We start from the raw sequence: 20,416 nt of genomic DNA, 5'->3' as shown, positions 1-20,416 counted from the left end.
TGTCTGGTTTCTCCTCGACGCGCCTCCCTTAGAGTCTTCTCTTCTTCTGGTCACTTCCAGCTGCCCTTCCTAACTCCATGCCGGCTCCGGAGAGGAAAGGGTGGCCGCACACACACACACACACACACACACACACACACACACACGACCTGAGAAGAATGTCAGCCTCGGTTACAAAGTTTTCCCGGGGGACAACAATTCCATTTTCCTCTAAGTCAAAAAAATAAAATCCCGCGACACCATCCGGGTCATTATCCACCCAGGACGGAGGTCGCCTCGGACGCCAGAGATGATTTACATGAGGAAGCTACAAAATGATCCAGGGGAACTTATTCCCAAAACAGAAACAGACTCACAGATGCAGAAAATAAACCGACGGCGACCAAAGGGGAAGGAGGGGATGAGTGAGGACGTTTGGGATTAACGGGTACATGCTGCCACCTGCAAAGCAGACACCCAGCGCGGACCCACGCGACACCACACAGAACCACACTCAACATCTTGTAAAAACCCACAAGGGAAAAGAATCCGAAAAAAATATATGCATTCTTTTTTTTTTTTTTTTGTCTTTTTAGGGCCACACTTGCGGCATATGGAGGTACCCAGGCTCAGGGTTGAATCGGAGCTACAGCTGCCAGCCTACACCACAACCATAGCAACTCAGGATCTGAGCCACGTCTGCGACCCACACCACAGTTCGCGGCAACGCCGGATCCTTAACCCACTGAGTGCGGCCAGGGATCGAACCTGCATCCTCATGGATACACGTCAGATTCATTTCTACTGAGCCACAACGGGAACCCCTATATAGATACAGATATACATATACATATATATAGGTATAACTGAATTACACCTAAAGTTGACACATTTTAAATCAACTGTACTTCAATTTAAAAATTTCTTAAAAGTCAAAAAGGTCGAAGGTCTTCTTCCCTGTGTGTCCGACACCTGAATTTCTAAGAGCATAAGAACACAGCTGTCTTCGCTGCACTTCGCTAGATGAATCCCGAGCCAGACCTTTCCAGGGGCTATTTCTCAGCTGTTCATCTTTTATTAGGACACTCCGGAGACTACGTTTTCCTCCTCGAACTTGCAAACTGGCAGATCCTTCCACTGATGGAGACTGGTCGTCCTCCTATTTGCGAATCCACCTGCTCAGAATGGAAAGTGGTTTTCAAAGAGAATTTACGCTCCTGAATCCATCAGCCCCTGCACCGTCATCCGAGAGTGACTAACCCACCGGGGGTCGTCTAGATTGACTCACAGCCCCACCAGCGGTCGAGCAGCAATAAACCATCTCCCCCCCGCAAGCTGGGTGATGACCCGCCCAGCGCACTTAACGTCCAAACCCCGCTCACGTCATGCTGACAACAAGAAAAATTCGGTCCTACGAATTGGCTGTGCTTTATCGAGGCTGGAGCTATAAAAATCACTCTCAGATTATGGAGATAAAATATATGAGCCAAATTTATCTGCTGTAACTCCACTTGTCACAGCACTTTCTCAGGCCTCTCAAAAAAGGATTTATGTACGTGCGGGCGTCAGGGGGTGACTAGTGCCACCACTTCTGAAAAGCTCGTCTGGAACTCATTCAAAGGCTTTCTTTTCACCGCAGAAATCACTGGCGGAAGCCGTTTCATTTTCTTGGCCCAGCATCTGTTTGTTGGAATCGCTTACAGAAGCTGGACCATCCGTCAGGCAGAAGCTGTAAGTCAGCCGCACGCCCTCCCCCTCGAGGCCGAGGATGCAGCAGGTGTGTCAGAGGGAACCCGGGGCCTCAGGGAGCCTTGGCCACACACCGAGGCAGCCAAGCTTCTCGTGGAAACTGCATGGGTACCTGACCAATCTAGGAATCCAGGAGCCACATTCTCCTGGGATTAAAAACGGCAGAGCAGGAGTTCCCGTCGTGGCGCATCGGAAACAAATCCGACTAGGTACCATGAGGTTGCGGGTTCGATCCCTGGCCTCGATCCGTGCATTAAGAATCTGGCATTGCTGTGGCTGTGGCTGTGGCCGGAAGCTGTAGCTCCGATCAGACCCCTAGCCTGGGAACCTCCATGTGCCATGGGTGCAGCCCTAAAAGGACAAAAGATCAAAAAAAAAAACCACAACAGTGGCAGAGCAAAGGAAATCGCAGGATGAAGAGGAGGTCTGCAGCCCAAAGTAACAGGAATTTGAGAAAGAACAGAAAAACACGGGACCCCAGGCGCCTGGCCCTTACATCTCCCCATACTGGACAGCGGCCTCGTGTTCCACGGGGCTCCAGCCGCAGTGCTTACTTTATGAATGTGCCCATCAGCAACGAGCAAATTAACAAGCTGGAACGGCTCTGACGCTTCTGTTCTCATCTTAATGGCCTGTGGAGGTTGTAGCCAGCAGCTACTTCACTGAAGGGGCTGTCGGCACATCAAAATATTTCCCAACCCTCCCCCTCCAGGAGAAAGTTAGGCTGGGGTTTATTTTTTTGCCCGTGGTTAATTATACAGCCCTGAAACCGGGATTTTAATTACTGGCCAGGTACACACACCACATGACATAGTTTCAGAAGATGAGCGCATTATCGTGATCGGAGAGAAAAACGCATGGACCTGATTCTGGAACTTGGGGATGTCCTTGAGCCTGGCCAGGTCAAAGGGGCTTCGCAGGGTCTGCCCACCGCTGGAGAACTCACCAAAGGCAACGCTGCCTTCCGTTCAGGCCAGGCACCTGAAAGAACTATCCTCTGATCTACCACGCACGCCACTCACTTGCATAGAGCAGTCTCCGTACACCTTAAAAATCACTGGAAAAATGAATTTTAAAATGCAGCAAGTGGGAGCTCAGCAAGTTAAGAACCCAACTAGGATCCATGAGGATGCGGGTTCGATCCCTGGCCTCGCTGAGTGAGTGAAGGATCTGGCGTTGCCGTGGGCTGTGGTGTAGGTCACAGACAAGGCTTGGATCCTGCGTGGCTGTGGCTGTGGTGCAGGCCGGCGGCTACAGCTCCGATTCGACCCCTAGCCTGGGAACCTCCGTGTGCTATAGGTGCAGCCCTAAAAAGAAAACAAAAATGCAACAAGTACAAGGGAATTCCCCTGGGTGCAGCCCTCACGGAGAAAAACCTCACAAAATACTAGATGCTGACTAAATAAACGCCGTGCCCCACCCACACCACACAACGGCCACACCACACAACGGCCACACCACCCAAGAGCAGCGCAGGCAGAGGCGGCGGGTCTGGTCTCGGGAGGGGGTGGCCGCCACCGTCCGCTGGGTGGAAGAGCGAAGTGTCAGAACAGGGTGTGTCCTAAACCCACACTTCCCTCACGAGGTTCTAATCGAACATATCTTCGTGAAAATAGCTTTTTAACTATCTAGAAAAATGCACGTCTCCGTCCTCGAGGCTGGAGGCGGGGTCCAAAGGCCTCTCCTTGCAGGGCCACCTGTCAGACTGGATTCAGGTCCACGAATCTGACCTCCTCTCACCCTGAGTCCTGTCCTAAGGGCCCCTCTCCAAATACAGCCACATGCTGGGGGACTGGGGGTGGGACTTCCACACAGGCATTCTGAGGGGACACAAGTCAGCTCATGACACAGCGCCATGACCCTTCCAAAGGTCTGCACCGTTTGGTGAAATACTTGTGCTGTGTGTGTACTGAGTACAATCAAAACAGCCCACAAGCCCCTCATCGACCACCAGATCAGCCACCCACGCGACACCTCCACCCGGTGATCCAGCCTCCCCTTCCACAGCCAGGGTAACTGAAAACCGACAGCCTGGACTCCTTTCAGGCACTAAAAACCTCTCTCTCCCTTCACGGCCCCCAAATGGGCTCCCCACACTGCTACCCGCTGGTCCAAAGTCGAGCCTTCGTGCTCAGAGAACTTTTCCTCCTCCTCTGGGAAGAAACAGGCAGGTATCAGGCCCTCCCCTCATCTCTTCCCTTCTCAGATTAGTCAATATCCATATTCTAAGTAGGACCTGGCCATGTGAGTTTGGGGTGGGGAGAGTCTCTGCCATTGGGGGTCCAATCGAGAGGCCGCCTGGAAGGCAACGGTCTCGGGCTCTCCGATTCTGAAACCTTCCCAGCCTTTCCCTGAAAACAGCTGCTCGCAAAGCTGTACTCCAGTGGCTAAGAATACAGAGCCCTGAGGTCTTTATCCGTGGTATAGACCGTTTAACCGCTCGCGGCCAATGCTTTGGAATACAGATGTGGCCCCTTCCAAAAAATTAACCTTCTCAAAACCAAAGGCGATGAGAGAAAGCACGCCAAGGAACGGCCATGGCCGCGAGCCTCTACACCAAAAAGCTGCCCTGCCCTGTGGGAGCAAAGTAAGTAGAATTCACGGCCCCATAATCTGAAAACACCAGCCCTTCCAGAACCTTCAGACTGCGTGCGATACACTGAGGTCTGGCCGATGGGGCCAAACAGACACAGAGCGCAGCTGCCAACACCGTATCAGGGGAGAGTTTAAAGGAACGAGGGCCTCCGGGTACAGGCATGGGGCCCCATCCTTAGACACCAACTGTACCCATCAGCCCTACTGCCATTTATTTAATGGCCAAGTCGACCGCGTCCACAGAGGAAGAGGTACAAGGTCAGAGTCAGCTCCTCCTGGCAACTCACCCGCCTAGGAAAAATGTTCATTCACATACCGACCTTACACCACAGAAGTGGTTTCCAATTCTAGTACATCCACAAGGAGAGGCACAGAGCCGCCTGGTGAGCATGACTGTCGCCTGCATTCCTGAAGACGGACGGGAAAGTGGAAGACGAGCGAGGCCCCAGATCCCAGGCACAACTGCAAGACGATCCACAACATGAGCGAAATATTACAAGGACAGGCATCATTTTAAGAAAAGCCAGGGCTTCTGAGACGAATAACGGACACTGATTAGATGAAAATATTTCAGCACGAGCTCCCTGGTGGCTCAGCGGGTTGGGGACCTGGCGTTGAGCATATGTATATGTGGTGCTGCTACAGGTGGGTCTAACCCTCAAAGTCTGGCTAACTCAGAAGACACACTGTGTTCACGGGGTGCAGGGGCATCGAGTAAGGAAGAAGCTCTTGCCTCTTTTCACTGATCGGGGTTTCTCCACCTTGCTTCCCGATATTCCACCTAGGAAGCTCTTCCAGATACGTGACCCCCCCCCAAATCACATCCTCACAACATTCTAAAACCACAGGTCCACTATATATCTCTTTAGCTATTACACACGTGTCTGTGCTTTTCACATTTTTCCTTTTTAGTTGAAGTACAGTTGATTTATCCCATTGTATTAATTTCTGCTGGACAGCAAAGTGATTCAGATACACACACATACACACACACACACACACACATTCTTTTTTCTTTACCATCACGGTTTATCTCAGGATTTGTTCTTGGTGTTGTCAGGGCCACACCTGCAGCCTATGGAAGTTCCCAGGCTAGAGGTCAAATCAGAGCTGCAGCCACCGGCCTACACCACAGCCACAGCAATGCAGGATCTGAGCCACGTCTGCGACCTACACTACAGCTCACAACAATGGCGGATCCTTAACCCACTGAGCAAGGCCAGGGGTTGAAACTGCATCCTCATGGATACTAGTCGGGTTCTTAACCCACTGAGCCACAACGGGAACTTCTATCTCAGGATACTGAATACAGTTCCCTGTGCTACACTTCTTAAAGTATGGGTTTTTTTCACCCACTTAGAACACCTGAATCCCCAGGACATCTGGGGCCAAGTTCTCACGCTTTAAGCAGGAATGCTGGCTCCATTGTGAATTTTATGACTTGGACGAGCTAAACACCATTTACTTTTCATGAAGAGAAGTTTAACACACGGGCTCTGTTAAATATGTCTTGAGCATTAATGTGACTTAGCAACCCAAGGCTATCTAGTCGATCTTTTTTTCAGTAAACACAGAGCCTAGAGGCTGAGGGACTGCAGTGAGCAAAACTGTGGGCTGGGAGAAAGGAGCAACCAGCTAGCACATATGCTGCATGTCAGACCATGATAAATGCCAAAAAAAAGAAAGACGCCTGCCAGTGTGGTGGGCCAGATTCTTATACTGGGAGGAAGGGCTTGTTTGAAAAAGTGACATTTTATCAGAGACTTGAAGTGAGAGTGAGCCTTGCAATTACAAGGGGGGTGGGGGGGGGTAAGGTAAGAAGATAGAAGGAAGTGCAAAGGCCCTGGGGTACAAATGAACACCGCCTGCCTGTAGCATGGTGAAGGAGCTGAACCACCCAGCAAGGCAGTGAGAAAGATGCATCCTGGAAGACAAAATCAGAGAGGAGGTGGGAGGCAGAGAACATACCCAGCGGATTTATTAACCACACGCACAGAAAAACACCGTTAACACTACAGCTGTGCCCTCCTCAGTGAATAATCTTGCCACGGCCTTGGGTGATAGGAACCTTGTAACCATATTAATTCTTCTCATCCCTGAGCCTGGCATCTTTCCATTCGTCTTCTTCAGTTCCTTTCATCAAAGCCCATCATTTTCAGTGCACAGCTCTTCCACCTTCTTGATTAGATTTCTTTCTAGGTTATTGTTTCGGATGCTACTGTGGTCAGGATTGTTTCCTTTTTTTCTTCTTCAAGTGTTCTGTTGTCAGTGGACAAAAACACAACTGGCTTCTGTTCGCTGACTTTACATCTCATACCTTTACTGAATTTACTGATTAGTTCTAGCGGTTTGTGGGTGGAGCTTTTAGGCTCTTCTACATGTGATATCATGCCATCTGTAAACAAACATACTTTCACTTCTTCCCTTCCTATTTGTCTTTTATTTCCTTTTCTTGTCTGATTGCTCTGGCCAGGATTTCTAGTAGGACGCTAAATGGACAGGGTGAGAGGGGGCGTCCTTGTCTTATAACTGATGGCAAAGGAAAAGATTTCAGTCTTTCGCACTGAGTATGATGCTGGCTGTGGGTGTGTCATACAAGGTCTTTATGAGATTGAGATATGTTCCTACTATATACCCAATTGGTTGGGCATTAATCACAAAAGGATGCTGTTTGGTCAAATGTATTTTCTGTATCTAATGAGATGATCCTATAATCTTTCATTCTATCGGCGTGACATATCCCATTTATTGATTTCCATGTGTGAAACCATCCTCAAAACCAGGTGTCTCAGAATTTGGAGGCAGAGTAATCAATATGCGAGCAAAAAACATTTAAGTCTGCTTGTAAAGATCTTACTAACCCCCAAATCATCAAGCTCACAGTCATCCCAGGATAAGAGTGAGAGCTAGACACCATTCAAGCTGCCTTTCTTCAAAATCGAGCAGCAATTATTTCCCTGTATCTGCAAAAGCACTATTTGTGCTGGTTCAGGTGAGATAAATCCAAAATTGAACAATGTCACAATGCTGCCCGTGACATCCCAAAGAGAACTCGAACCATTTTGGAAACTTGAACCATTTCTTCATTTGACCTTGAACTTGGGGAAAAACATAACATGCTCCAGGAAGCTAAACTTGTTTCTGGATAGCTTAAGAATCCCAAGCATCACAAATATCTGGTTATGGTACATCCTGAAGTTTTTAGGAGGTTTTTTTTTTTTTTTTGCTTGTTTGGTTTTTTAGGGCCACACCCACATCATCTGGAAGTTCCCAGGCTAGGGGTCACATCAGAGCTCCAGCTGAGACCTATGTCGCAGAGCAGAAACACTGGATCCTTCAACCACGAAGCGAGCTCAGGACTGAAGCTGCATCCTCACGGACGCGATGTCAGGTTCTTCTCCCCCCAAGCCACAACAGGAACTCCTCAAGTTTTGTTTCGTGTGGCTGTTGCTGCATCTTTTTTTACAATATAGAAACTACAGGAATTCCACTAGGTGCAGCCAGAGAGAAAGGGAGAGAAAGCAAGCTTGACAAGCCCAGGCTGGCCCCAGGCTGGCAAGATGAATCATCCTCATTAGTTTAATATGCTGTCACACAGGGGAGGCAATTGAAATGCACCGAACTTGTTTTCCTTTCTTATCAAACTAGATGCCTCAGTGTACAGCTGCTGATGCTTTCAAAATAATTCACGGCTCACTTTTTTTTTTTCAGTTCCTCCTCAAAGGATGTGAAATCGCTTCTGTAAGTATTCTCGAATATCCTGCCCTGCGGTATAACCGAAACGAGTGGGTGATCCCCTGGGCTGCAGCCGCCCACGACCATTCAGACAACCGATCACGAGAGAACCAAGGCACAAAGGCTGCTACTCAGTGAGGGAGACCTGCTTGCCTTCGATTTTATGTTTTGCCTCTCGGGCCTATTCTACTCCAGGAAGAGAGATACACTGCCCGGAGGAAGGCAGGGGTCACACGTGCTGACAGCCGGGTCCCTTACAATACATGGAGCTGCTGCTGTTTGTTGTTGGGCGGTGACATACTGGAACTCAGAGCCATCAACCACGTGGCTCCCCACTGCCTCCACGAAAAGGGCCAGGCCTCTGAGCCTCGCAGGCAGGGCCTGTCGCGAACAGGCCTCTGTCCCACGTACGAACTTGCCTCTGCTCGACCTCCACGTACGATCGTTAAAGCCAGCCCAGTCCTCATCGAAACATTAAAGAAGAAAAAAGTATACATATGGCATTTCTCCTCCCTCTCGCCACCATCCTGGAGCATTAAGTAATATCACCCTCCTTTTTCAGATGAAGAAAACGAAGCTTTTGGCACCTAACTTGGAATCCACTCAATCTGGGGGGGGCCGCTAAGGCAGGGATTGAAGTCTGGGTCTTTCTGGCCCCAAAGTCCACATGTTTTACTATCTCACGCTAACCCCCAATGCCAAGCTTCGCTGGGAGAGTGAAATCATGGACTCTGTCAATGCAAACTGCCCCATTGTCAGAGCTACCGATTCCCATTTGCCAGCCTCCCAGCCCTGCCAAGCTCCCGCTCCTCTACCGCTAGTGACAGGAGAGGAAACGACATAAACCGCCTGAAAAAAAAACTCCTCTGGGAGTCCCCGCTGTGGCTCAGTGGGTTAAGAACTGGACTAGTGTCCATGAGGATGTGGGTTCGATCCCTGACCTTGCTCAGTGGGTTAAGGATCCAGCGTTGCCATGAGCTGTGGTGCAGGTTGCAGACTCGGCATTGCTGGATCTGCTGTGGCTGTGGCTGTGGTGTAGGCCAGCAGCTGCAGCTCCAATTCGACCCCTAGTCTGGGACCCTCCCTATGCCGTGGGTGTGGCCCTAAAGAAAAAAAAAAACAAAAACCACTCCTGTGTAAACTGTCACTGAGGGCTCTTCTCCCTTAGGACCCAGCATTTGCTCTTTCTAATTAATAATATGACAAGTTTTATTACGGGATCACTTGTCTCTAAAACAAATGAACCATCTTTCTGGGAGGGAGGAGAAGGAAGGCTCTCCCTGAAAAAAGAAAATGTGTATCTTCCGTTTAAAAAGGAGGGGTCACTCCAGGTGTCAGGACAGCATTCGTGGGTGTCCTAAGAGTCCTGGCAGGTAAAACAAGGTCAGGGAGCCAAGGTCCAGTCTCCGGGTCCGTGACGGGCCATGTGCCAAGTCCCTGAGTTAGCTGATGGGGAGGATGTGATCTCTTCTCGCTTTGAGGTCTCAGGCTCGTCACAATATCCTACTTCACTATTTTGTCACTGTCTCAGCCACCTCCTCAGAGAGAATCCGCTGGAGGATCAGACTTTTTAAAAATGTATCTGGATGCTCTGAGACCGCGCATCCAGATTGAAATGGGAATGTTAATACTTACAATGCAATTTTTTTCTTTTTTGGAAAATGCCAAGTGAACTTAACACCATAATGATTTCAGTTCTCCAATTAATAATAAGTTCCATGCAACTCCAACCAAACTCCCCGTGGGCTTTTGCAGGAAACTTGACAAATCTGACCTCTCAATTTATGTGGAAGGTCAAAGGACCACGGTTCACCAGGACGGGTCTTTCCCAAACTTGTCTCATCATGGTACACAGAAAATGAGCCTATCTAGAGAGCTCCCGTTGTGGCTCAGAGGGTTAAGAACTTGACACAGTGTCCGTGAGGATGCAGGTTCAATCTCAGTCAGAGGGTTAAGGATCTGGCGTTGCCACAAGCTGTAGTGCAGGTTGCAGACACGGCTCGGATCTGGCATTGCGTGGCTGTGGTGCAGGCTGGGAGCTGCAGCTGCGATTGGACCCCTGGCCTGGAAACCTCCATGTGGTAAAAAGAAAAGAAAATGCTCATATCTGTAACCAACACGGTGCGACGGGAGCCAGCTTCCGGCTGAAAGCCATCAGCCCTGAGCACCGACAGCCCTGCATCCCCCTCGGCATTTCCAAAAGCTGACGGGGTCACCAGGTTCCCCAGGAGGCCTGACTCCCCTGGCACACGTCCCTGACAAAAGCTGCCCGAGTCAGTGAAGAAGAGGTGGGGCTCGATGTGCAGGGCTGCGTGTGTAAAGCTGCAGTACCGAAGGCATGGGGATGGGTGCAGGGAAGGGAAACCAGCGCCCTGGAACAGAAGAGGCCGCCCGAAACCACCCCCACGCGTGCCGAGAAGCAGGACGACAGAGCCACTGCAGAGGGAGGAAAGAGCCTGAAGCCCTCAGAAGCCCCAGAAGCAAAACACAAGAAGAGATTGGAATCAAGAAAGGATGCCTCCTGAAGACACACACTAGGGAGGGCCTGACCCACAGACTTAAGAGTGGACAGAGGTGGGGGGCCAAGAACCACCCAAGGAAACCCGAATGGCCAGTACACACAGGACGAGACGCAAAAGCATGGCAGGAATCAGACACGGGCACCATGAAGCGCTGCCAGGGATGTGGGAAAATGGAACCTGTCACCTGCTCCTGTTGAGTCGACCACAAGGGAAACCAATTCTTTTACTATCCGGAGAGAAATTCTCTCACATGGAGCCATGTGGCCGAGACTCTTCTTTGTAGGAATGTTACTAAGAGCGGAAGTTGAGGGAAAAACACCTGCAGTCTCCACGGTGAAGAGAACTGATAGTGGGCAGCAGAAGCCTACAAAGCCAAGTGCAGAATCATCTGTACTGGTGCCATTGATGCAAAGTCTGAAAACCCGTAAGACAACCCTTCCCACCACTAACAGGGAACAGACAACATCAAACACGACGGGGGAAGCCAGCTCCGGAGAGCGCTCGCCACGGGGGGGGGGGTGGGGGGCAGGGCAGCTCCCGGGAAGGAAGGCACGCGGGTCCCGGGATCACATTTTCCGTCTGAGGTACGTGGAAACGGGAGGACGTGACAGAGCTCTACGGGGCTCAGGGTCTTTTTTATTTTAATCATTGCACTTTTCTGTACATGTGATGTGCCCCCCCCCAAAAGGTTTGAAAATAAAGAAAACGCAGGTTGGCAAGAAGTTCCTCGAAGCAGAGATGATCACAGACGTCTTCGAAGAATTTTGCACAGGAGTGTGATCTTGGTTTAGAAAAAAATATGTATTTATATATAAAATATTTGGCGAGGAGTTCCCATTGGGACTCAGCGGAAGCGAATCCGACTAGCATCCATGAGGATGCAGGTTCCATCCCTGGCCTCACCCAGTGCGTCAGGGATCGGGTGTTGCCATGCGCTGTGGTGTAGGTCACAGGTGCGGCTTGGATCCCGTGTTGCTGTGGCTGTGGTGTAGGCTGGCAGCTGCGGCTCTGATTCGACCCCTCGCCTGGGAACCTCCATATGCCAGGGGCACAGCCTTAAAAAAATTAATTTAATTTAATTTAATTTTAAAAATTAAATATCCAATGATATATATATATATATATCAATATATATAGATATGCATATGCATATCCTCAAAATCCATCCAGAAACCAGCTCCATCCACCCGAGTCCATATGTACAACGGAATTTCGTGCCGTCATTTCAGAGGCTGTACCTCCATCCACAGTCACCGCCAAGCGCATCCATGAACACTAGTAAGAAGTAGTTTAGGGATAAGCAGCTACGGCAGGACCCCAGGACTCCAGGACCCCAGGAGTGAGATTCTGCCTGTGTCAGCGGGGCTGTAGCTGTGAGGTCGGTTCTCAGCTGTCTGCAAAGATAACGGGGCGCTTCTCCTCCATGAGGTTCGTCAGCGTTTGAGTTTCCTTTAGGCCTTTGCTAAACCGGTCGCCTGTCCAACTCTAAGCATGAATCAGGATCATAACCGCAGACATGAAAATACAAATTTTTTTGTGTGTTTGCGGGAGGAGGTTCCCTCTGCAGCACAGGCAGCTGATTGGACAAGGGAGGTTTGCTAAACACTGCGGTGCAGCCACAGCACGGGGGTGACAAGTAACAGAATAAGGACCGCACAAGGTGACAGTAGACAGGGCCCTCAAGAGAGAAGACAGAGACCAGGCAGGAACTCCCCCAAACCAACAGACTGAGCTCCAGCCTCAGCCCTGGGGCGGGGGAGGAAAGACCTCTCTGGACTCGGTTCCTGGGTTCCTGGGTTCCTTGTCAGGGTCAATGACCCCTTTACACGAAGGCAGAGAAAAGCCACCCTCGGCGTCACCAACGTCCCATGATTTATACCAACTAACAGACACCTACAGGGCACTAGTCAGCTTGGGCTGTCATGACGACACACCAGAGCCTGGGGGCTTACACAACCCAAGTTCCCCAGCCTGCAAGGTCGGTTCCACTCGGAGGCCTCTTCTCTTGGCTTCTCCTGTGACTTCTTCTTTGTTTGCAAAGACAGAAAGCAAGGGAGCCTTCTGGTACCTCTTCTCATAAGGACACTGATCCAATTTTTTCCTCCGTAAAATCAGAGGAAGAGAATGATCACAAGGAGACACTCTTGGGAACGCCACCCCGAAAGGAAGCGTCACCTCCCTGCGATCCTGCACTAACCGGGGGCCCCCAGTTCACCACCCTCAGCTTGGACCACCAGCCGCCGGAAAGACGCCAGGTCTCCCTGAAAGAAGCTCTGCCCCACGTGCCTCTCCGGCACCGACACAAGAAGTGAGGCTATCAGCTTTTTGCATTTTTTTCTATTATTACAAGGCAAAATTGGCCTTTCCGGGGCATGCCCTTGCATGAACTTTCACACAGCTGTGGGTGTGAACTGTCACCGCCACAGTCAGGATTCTGGATGGGTCATCACCCCCCACAAATGTCCTTCCCGTGCCCCGTCATGGTCACACCCTCCCTCCAGCCACAGCCCCGCCCAGAGGGCTCTTCTCCATCAGCACAGCGTGCCTTTGAAAGATTTCGGATCCACGGACTCCAAAAGGGCACAGCCTTGGGAGGCTCACCCTTCCGCCCAGTCTTGGAGATTTCTCCCGGTGGCTGCGCTTAGCGAGAGTCCGTCCTGCTTTAAGGCTGAGCAATACCCCATTACACAGATGGAGCGCACTCTGTCCTTCCAGCCGCTTCTTAGCAGATATTTGGGGCAACCAGTATTGGTGCACACGGCTCCCATCATGGCTCAGCGGCAGCAAACCCGACGAGTATCCATCCCTGGCCTCGCTCCGTGTAGGCTGCAGACGTGGCTCAGATCCCGCGTGCCTGTGGCTGTGGTGCAGGCCAGCAGCTGGAGCTCCATTTAGACCCCTTAACAGAATTTCCATACGCCGCAGGTGTGGCCCTAAAAAGAAAAAAAAAAAAAAGGACACATCCTACAGGCCTTCACCCCGGAGACACAGAATGATGTCTTCTTCCCGAGAGGGGTCGGCGGACAATGTGACTTTCCAGGGAGAGGGTTTCCAAACGGCGTGGCCCTCACGCCCCCCACTCCACCCATCCGCACCTGAGTCTCAGCGGTGTCTTTCCTCAAGGTCGCTCCTCTACCCCTCACCGCCCCCCTCCTGTGGCCGACACAGAACTTCGGATCCAGCCCACGGCTCCTGCTTCACAGATGAATTCACAGAGCTAAGGAAGCCTGGCCTCTGCTCCACGTCTAACCCACACGCAATCTTGACCCAAAAGAAAGCAGAATAGTTACTCCAGGAAGGACAGGTGACCTGAAACCCACGCCGCCTCTACGAGGACAGGTCTCTATGGAAGCCACCCGGATGAATTCTTGCGACCGACGGGCCCTGCATGTTTGTGCTCCGACTGCAGGCGTGCCCAGCTGTGACGGCTGGCCTACGCTGTTTCTTTCAACTTTTCCCAATGAACACACCTGAATGCGGTCAGGGAGCGTAGCTGAGACGGCACTGAGGTTCCAGCACGGGAAAAAGATGCTACAAAACCCTCATCAGGCAAGACGCCAAGAGGCTGGTATCTAGACAGCCGGCAAAACGCGCTTTCTGGGTGTGTCTAGGGGCTGTTTCCAGAAGAAACTGGCGCTGGAACTGATGCCCTCAGAAAGACGATGACCTCAATCAGGCAGGGGGCGGCATCCAGTCCCCTGAGGCCGGAAGCAAACAAAAAGACGGCAAAAGAAGGAATGACTCTCGGCCTGGCCGTGTGCCCTTGGGCATCAGGCTCCTGGTTCCCGGCCCTGAGACTCAGGCTGGGATTTACACCACCAGCTGCCCTGTCCTCAGGCCCCCGGACTTGGACCGATGAGAGCACAGCAGCGCCCGGGGGTCTCCAGCGCACCTCGCAGGTCATGGCACTTCTCTGCCTCCACGTCTGAAGAGCCGGTTCTTAAAACAATACCTCTCTCATATCGATGGGTCCATCTACCTACCTCTACCAATCCTTGGGAATCCATTTCTCTGGAGAACCCTAAGACAAGCAGTTTTACCCAAAGGCACTGCAAGATGGAAGAAGTTTAAAACAGTTCGATTCGATATCAATGAACCCCCTACTAGGTACGCTTATCCCTCTGTCATGGCTGTTGTACGATAATATTACGTGTTACAGGTGCACGATATGGGGATTCACAATTTTAAAGGTTATACTCCATTAGTAGTTACTATAAAATATTGGCCACATTCCCTGTGTTGCACCATATATCCTTACAGCCTATTTTACAACTAATACTTCGTACCTCCCACGCCACCCACCCGTGTATGCTTATCCTTTAATGGTTTCCTTTAACTGGTGGGGAGGGATAGAAAAAGGGTGGCATTATGAAGTAAATTCACTTTTTAAATTAAGCTAACATGTACTTATTCAACCTCCTACGAGAACCAATGTTTAAGAAAGTTTAACCCTTTCACTCCCTGCCCCCCACTTATAAAAATGCTTTTACTATTCTATTGTATTGGCCACACCCACGGCATGCAGAAGTCCCCAGGCCGCGAAGTGAACCTGCACCACAGCAGCAACCCGTGCCACAGCAGGGACAACAGCGGCTCCTTAATCCACGGAGCCACCAGGGAACTCCTAAAACTGCTTTTATGAAAACAAGTCCAGCAGAAAAACAAGCTACTGGTCCATTTGCTTTCATGTCCCTTGGGAAAAATAACTGTGGCATGCCAGCCTGGATATTTGTGACGGTCCGTGACACAGATGCAGACACAAACACACAAGGAGACGGGAGGACCCCGGTGGTCCCTCCCCAGCTCTGTGTCACCCTGCCGCACTGGACGCCTCAATAAATATCTCAGAACGAGCCAGAGACAGCACGCGGTGAGTCCAAGAGACAGCACTTTTACTGGTCATAGGTCAGCTTTGGGACGCTGTTCTCCACTTCAGGAAACGAGAAAGACTGGCCCCACATGAAGAGAGCCAATCCTGTATCCACGTTCGAGCCCAGTGCCCTTAAAAGGCCGCTATACCGCCGGGCACACAGCTGTCCCTATGAAGCACCTGTTGAATGAAGGTAGCTCTGAGACTTGTGTCAAGCAGGGGCCAAAGGGCAGAGTTTAGGGTCCCCTGGGGTGAGAATGTCCTTGGGGGCTGTGATACCCTGTGAACATCTCTGCCGAAAGGGACACGGGCAAACCGCATGCTGCATGCATACTGCAAAGAGCCCCTCCACTTCTAGAACCTTCTCCACAATGGGAGAAAAAGATATGTCCCCCCACCCCCAGCCTTCCTTTCTTTCCTTCCTTCCCCTCTTTTTTAAAACATCTCACCTTTCTTAAGACAGGCAGCCGGAGGCCCTGTGTTATGGAAGCCGCGGAAGGAGAGCAGTGAGTGCTGGAACCAGTACGGCTCGAGGCCGGGAAGCTCTGATCGAAAAGGACTCCTCGGACCTCACCGCTGAGGAGTGGGAAAACCCGCTGCAGTTATTCTGCCTACTGGTCCCGAACCGCCCGAGCCTCGCTCGACCCTGTTAGCCTCGGACACTGAGCGCACGCGGTTTGCTTCAGGCAATGATTCCTGGACCCAACGGCCCCGGGAGCCACATCCTGACCTGCCACGAGAACCAAGCCCAGTGTGTTTGCCAGGTGGCCCAGCACGGCGCCGTCCCATCCCCGAGGCAAGGGGAACCAGCGTCGCAGACTCACAGGGAATGCCCGGCGGTCCCCTCCCAACCACCGGCAACAGCACCACCAAAACCCAGCCCGACACCTGACCTCAGCCCCACACGGAGGCGGCTCGCTGCGGCCTCACGGGTTCAAAGTAGCTGCAGTGGCATCAGCGCCCTCTCGCAGCGAACACAACTTCTGTTTGGAATTGCTGCTCCCTGTCTTCACGCAGCCACAGCGGGATCGGAGGGTTACCTGCAGCACCAGGACAACCCGGAGGCAGGACCAGAGCAGCATCTTCCTGAGGCTCCCCCCTCACACGCGGACCCGAAAACCAGGCCGCCCCCATCACACACACACACCCAAAAACCAGGCTGCCAATGAAAAGCGTGACCCATAACCAATACCAGGAGGCCATCAAAGCATCAGTGCATCAGTGGCAGGACGAAAGGATGCCCAGAGCCCCTACCTGAGCTCAATACTACGGCAGATTCCACTTGGCCTAAAAAGCACTCGCTTCTTTTCTCACCGCTTTCCACCAATGGAAACTGCAAAGCAAGCGCTCCCAGGTCCCTATGGGATTCAGCTTCATTTGCTCACCACGCTGCTGAGCCTGGCCCTGCATCACAGACGCTCTGAAGGGCCAGGAATCCAAGAAGCAGTATCTAGAACCTGCCACCAGGGACCCTCCCCGGGGAGGTAAGCGCAGAGATGAAAACGTGAAGCCAGGCCGAGGTGTCACTATGACCGGACAGAAGCTGTGGAGGTGTGAGGAGGCCCCGAGGTTCACGGAGCTGTTTTCCGACGTGCAAAAGAAAACAGTCTATCAGGGATTTGAACAAAGTGTAGCAGAACCGGACGCTTACCTGGAGTCGTCGAATTCCTAGAGACAGACAGCAGAAGGGTGGGGGAGGGGCTGGGGGACGGAGGAGTCAGTGTGTCCTGGAGACAGAGGTCCAGACGGGAAGGATGAGAAAGTTCTGGAAACGGATGGGGATGATGGCTGCCCCGCAGTGTAATGTTAATGCCAGCGGACTGTCCACTTAAAAACAGCCAAAATGGTAAATTTTATGTTATATCCATTTTACATTTTGTGTGTGTGTGTCTTTTTGCCTTTTCTAAGGCCGCTCCCGCAGCATATGGAGGTTCCCAGGCTAGGGGTCGAATGGGAACTGTAGCCGCCGGCCTGCACCACAGCCACAGCAACTCCAGATCCGAGCCGCATCTGCGACCTACACCACAGCTCTCGGCAGCGCCAGATCCTTAACCCACTGAGCAAGGCCAGGGGTCGAACCCGCAACTTCATGGTTCCTAGTCAGATTCATTAACCACTGCGCCACGACGGGAACTCCATATCCATTTTACAATTAAAAAGTCGGAGAACAAGGGGGTAAAGGCCAGGCCGAATGCCTTGCAATCCAATTCCTTCCCAGTGTCTTCGGAGGTGTGACACACACACAGCTCAGTGAGCATCTGGTGGTCCCACCGTCACATGCTTCTGGTGTTAGAACCTATGAAGAACCTGCAGCCGCCACAAGGGAAATTTTAAATAAATACCTTCTCATTCTCAAAAAAGTAACAGCCTTAAGCATATTCGGGAAAACAGATACAAATGGCAAAGAACAGGTCACATTAGCTTAAAAAAAGAATCCATCCCGCACGGCTGTTCAGGATTCGTCGTGTCCCATAAACAAGCTAAAATCTGATCCTAATCAGAAATCACAGCTTTTGGTACCATCGCTATGGAAAACAGGACAGAGGTTCCTCAGAAAACTGAATACGGGACTACCATAGGAGCCAGCAATCCCGCTCCTGGGCGTATATCCGGACAAAACTACAATTCAAAGAAACACGCACACCGTTGTTCATGGCAGCACTGTTCACGGCAGCCAAGGCATGCCAACAACCTAACTGTCCACTGACAGACGGATGGGTTAAGATGTGGTATGTACATACAATGGAATACTACTCAGCCATACAAAAGAACGAAACAGTGCCATTCGCAGCAACATGGATGGAACTAGAGACTCTCATACGGAGTGAAACATGTCAGAAAGAGAAAGACAAATACCATCTGATATCACTTTTATGTGGAATCTAAAATATGGCACAAATGAACCTACCTACAGAAAAGAAACAGGCTCACAGACACAGAGAACAGACTTGTGGTTGCCAAGGGGTGGGGGGAGGGAGTGGGACGGGCTGGGAGTTTGGGGTCAGTAGATGCAAACTGTTACATTTTGATGGGTAAGCAATGAAGTCCTACTGCACAGCACAGGGAACTGTATCTAATCTCTTGGGACAGAACATGATGGAAGATAATACAAGAAAGAGAATGTTTACAGTGTTTGCATGACTGGGTCACTTTGCTGTATAGCAGAAATTGGCACAACACTGTAAATCAACTATACGCGAATAAAAAATAAAAATTTTTAAAAAGGGAAAGGATACCACATTCTCGGCGTCATAACATAACGAAAGATTAACCCCTAAAGCGACAGGCCATTGATTCTGCGCCACAACCCTCTGCCGTGATTGTTTCAGCTGCTGTCCCCATACTTGAACCATCCGTGCTGACGATGCCTTATGGAGGGAGACATAACCACGGCTTCCCAACACACTCAGTCACTAAAAAGGGAAAAAAAAAAAAAGCCCTCAAAGTGAAGACAAACACTTCTTTAATGATTCTTTCACCTGCTACTGTGAAACATCAGGCAAACATACACACACCCTGACGAGAGTAACACAATTCAATCCATGTTAACTTGGTGCGAACAGTTTCTTAAAGTCTTAATCACTTGTCAACGAAAAATGGCTTTGCAATAATAAAAGAGTATAGAATACGTTCATGGATCCCTAAAAGCCTGTTTTCCTAGATAATTATGTTCCCCTTTATTCCTGGCTAATTCCTTTACACTAGACTTAGCGAGAGCCCTTATCTGAACACAAGAGCAATTCTTGGCTCATTAGAAGCGTTTTCCAAATAGTTAAACGGAGCCGAAGACAAGAATGAGTACCCTGGCCAAGGAGGAAAGAATACACGCTCAGGCATCAGAAAGGCAGAGGCGTGTCGCCCTTCCTCAAGCCATCCTGGGGGGCTGGGGTATTTTATTCTGTCTTCTGTTCCGTCAGCAAATTAAAAGGGTGGTGCCATTAGGCAGAAAAGGGAAGGATGGCTGGAAATCGGAGGTCAAGAAGGATCAGGAAACAAAATGACCAAGGAAATTCACCAAGGACATTGCCAAACAAGCCAAGGACAGACGCAACCCACTTAGGAGAAGGTTTGAAGCAAAAGGTTCGGCAGTAAGAGGAGCTGGTGGGAGTGTCTTTTCGCTCAACGATGGACGAAAGCTGAGCTCTAAGGAGAAAGGGGATGAAGAGAGAGGAACGGAAATGGAGGATCTGGAAGAGCTCAGCTGAAAAATGTTCGAGACAGCACGGCCTTAGATCCCACCGTTGACAGATGCAACGTGCAGAGACTTCCTCTAACCAATGAGACTGAACCCCATGAAAAGAGACAAAGCCGTCCACGTCTTTTCACTGATAAACTGCGCCCAGACTCAGGTGTCCGTGGACTTGGCGTGCACACTGATGGTGCGATGGAGCGGCTGTATTTCTCATCTGAATGAGGCTTGTGGGAACGCTGGTGACACGCCATCAAGGGTCCTATTAAGCACGCGGGTTCCATCTGTTCCAAACTGCTGTTACGAAGCCCAAAGATCCAAAGGGGGCCAATCCCCTTCCTGGGAAAAGCTTCCTTTGCCAGGACATGACCTTCCTCTATTGGAAGGCCCAGCGCCCCACTGCCCCTGTCAGCCCTGTCCCGGGTCCCAGACACCCCTCCCGAGAGGCCCCAGGAGGAGGAGGGCGGCTCGCAGTCCTTCACACCCAGGGCACAATCACTCACGCTTTCAGCTCATCGCAAGGGCCATCTTGCAACCCCTTCTAGAACAGCAGCCCTCGCAGCCTGGGCCTCCCAAACGGAGCCGTGTCTCCTTTCACAGGGTGAGGGCCCAGCAAACCCCCGTGCCCTGTGCTGGATGCAAGGGTTTTCCGCTCATCTCTTCATCCACACCCAGGCCACCTTGCATCCTCCACCCACATGCAAGGGACCCAGGTTCTTCCGCGCTCTCCCACCGTCCGGCAATGCCAGCAGCGATAAAAATGAACGTAATAATAAT

The 20,416-nt window shown here is 51.0% G+C and overlaps 1 protein-coding gene and 1 long non-coding RNA gene across 3 annotated transcripts in view; both read right to left on the bottom strand.

Annotated features, from left to right (window-relative positions):
- The window catches only part of SFMBT2 (Scm like with four mbt domains 2), a 194,793-nt gene that overhangs the window by 116,371 nt on the left and 58,006 nt on the right, over positions 1-20,416 (bottom strand). The gene's annotated exons all lie outside the window — the stretch shown is intronic.
- On the bottom strand, positions 15,456-17,357 carry LOC125112848 (uncharacterized). The gene is made up of 2 exons (XR_007131272.1): positions 15,900-17,357; positions 15,456-15,630 (listed from the first exon to the last, which is right to left on the bottom strand). It is a non-coding gene; the product is annotated as an uncharacterized LOC125112848 (long non-coding RNA).

The sequence above is a fragment of the Phacochoerus africanus genome, chromosome 12, assembly GCF_016906955.1.
Source record: "Phacochoerus africanus isolate WHEZ1 chromosome 12, ROS_Pafr_v1, whole genome shotgun sequence".
In the NCBI taxonomy this organism is placed as follows: domain Eukaryota; kingdom Metazoa; phylum Chordata; class Mammalia; order Artiodactyla; family Suidae; genus Phacochoerus; species Phacochoerus africanus.
The sequence above is the reverse complement of the archived record's forward strand: the minus strand, read 5'-3'. Positions and strand labels throughout refer to the sequence as shown.